Genomic DNA, 2,658 nt, shown 5'->3' on the forward strand with positions numbered 1-2,658 from the left:
CATCATATTGATGTCTCAAACCCAAGAGACCAATTTAGAGCAAACCACAAAGAACATAGAGTAATACAAAAAGTTATAAACCATCAAAGAAAATAACTAACTATCATGAAAGATCATTAATCATCCCATCAATGAAGATATGCAAAATCATCGTTGAAGAAAGAATCTAATATCCCAAAGAATAGTGAATCATTCTATATTAACAACAATCAAGCAAAACCTTTTGACAAGGATAATCAGAAGAAGCCTATAGCCAAGTCTTGCTTAATAATGATCACGAATCTCATATGAACTAACTTCAATTCTAAATAAGAAATCATGGTACAACCCACAATATCCTCCTTAACACATCCATAAACTAAACTTCATAATGCAAAACTAATGAAGAACATATCTGCATCAATCCAAAAGCTAAGCATAATGGAGTTAGGCTCAACAAGTGATCACTAAATGATTCTCCATGAATCCATCTATAGCAAGATGTAACTGTAGCGCACCTTATCTCTCTCCCCTTAAGCCAACTGGAAAAGGGGCAATTGCTTGATGAGAGAGCCCTTAGTGGCTATTTTATCCCCATTTATCCTCCAAGGTTCCAAGGATCCACGGTGACAGTATATCCAAATCTCATCCCATGATCACATGCGCTACACTCACCCCCCCTTCAGAGATGTCAATGTCCTCATTGACTATTGACTAACAACCCCTACTGAGCCAAGGGGAACCAGCACCTCCATTTCCGCACTCAATCTACCAATCCTTCCATTGTGTAGACCAGCTATTCCATGTGAGGCAACTAGTCATCCACCCGTACCGCAGTCCCACGGTGGATACCTTCATCCGTGGATACTCCACACAAGAGGAAGGACGTATGCATGGATGCCCAATACGTACGATTTCAAATTTAGGGGTAGGAATATACCTTGCTCAAGGGTATATTATACTTTTAAGTAGCCACTAATCAATGGGAATCGAACCCGTGCCATTTGCTCCGATACCAACTTAAACTTAGCATAATGGACCACTATAGAGAATCCAGTCAAAGCTACTACAATGCTACTTTGTGCAAGTAGATTAGCTTCTCCATCAACCACTTTGGGGTTGATCATCATTTACCCAAGCAACTTTGTAAACGCATTACTCTTTATCACATGGATATGATATAAGCATCACAATGACTTGATCATCAATTGAGTAACGCAATGAGCAATGCCTATGTCATTACTTCAAATGTTTATGTGAGTATCAAATGCCAACTCGATTCGACAAAATGTAACAAAAATGCCACACTCGTTCACCGTTCCTTCGTTCAGTGGCCCAAGGCCCTGAACCTCGGGTTCCTGTGGACACGTGGCATGGACACGTGGCATGTGACATGTGGCATCTGTCACGTGGCACAAAGAGGGTTTAGGTTCCGCTTCGTGGTGTTATCCTATGGTAAATCACCATAGGATAAAGGGTCAAAACCACGTGCGCTACATTTGGTATCAGAGGATGAGTCTCAGCGAGTACTATTCAATGAGATTGGGCAACTAGTCTCGTTGCATACGCAGAGATGAAAACGATGATCCGAGTGGGTACACGTTTTGGTGCAAAGACTTCGCAATCGTTCCTTAGGTATGTGAGCTTGCTCTTGGGCTCATAAGATGGTTTTGAGTTGTTCCAGTAGCACGAGTTTGCGCTTGGGCTCGTGAGTGAGGCACATTAGCAACTCAAGGTTGCACTTTGAGTTGGCAGGATTAATGTTAGCCTATCGGTGGTTCCATGAGTGGTTCCAGTGGTTCCATGAGTTATTCCTTGTACCATGGGTGAAAATAAACTTTCCCTGGGTTTGCTATGAGTGACAAATAGGCTGGTCCGTAGCTGTTTAGCACGGCACTAGTGGATCCTTCCTAGGCATGATTATAATTGGATCAGTCAAGACTGTAGGGAATAGTCTATTGGTTCAAGTAATCATTGCCGTGCTCTCTCATAAACTTTTCTTGGATTGAACTGAAGGCAGTGCGAAAGCAAGCTGAGGTTTGGTCTAAGATGAGACCGAAAAGAGAGTCATCGAGGACGGAGGATCAAATACGTAAATCATTTTCTCTTCTTGGAGAGATGATTTGCAATGAGGTGTTAACTCATTGCTTGTGTTCACATTATGCAATCAAGAGTCCCTACCTTGATGCATTTTGGAGATGATGGTTTTACAAATGGTGAGTTGTGGGATGGATAGCGGTGAAACGTTATACCATTTTTGTCTAAGCTTGCTATGGAAGACTGGGGTTGCAATGCTCAATTCTTTTCCGAGGAACCTTGCTATTGCTCCTTGAGTAGCTTGGTGTTGGATTAGTGTTGAGTTTGGTCGGAAAGAGAGTGGCATGAGCTTGTCCGTGTTGTGAACAAAAGTTAGTGGTGTTGGGTGTCGTAAACCTCTATTAGTGGAGTGTGGCATTTTTGTTACATTTTGTCGAATCGAGTTGGCATTTGATACTCACATAAACATTTGAAGTAATGACATAGGCATTGCTCATTGCGTTACTCAATTGATGATCAAGTCATTGTGATGCTTATATCATATCCATGTGATAAAGAGTAATGCGTTTACGAAGTTGCTTGGGTAAATGATGATCAACCCCAAAGTGGTTGATGGAGAAGCTAATCTACTTGCACAAAGTA

This window comes from Selaginella moellendorffii, unplaced genomic scaffold (assembly GCF_000143415.4).
Source record: "Selaginella moellendorffii unplaced genomic scaffold, v1.0 SELMOscaffold_0, whole genome shotgun sequence".
In the NCBI taxonomy this organism is placed as follows: Eukaryota; Viridiplantae; Streptophyta; class Lycopodiopsida; order Selaginellales; family Selaginellaceae; genus Selaginella; species Selaginella moellendorffii.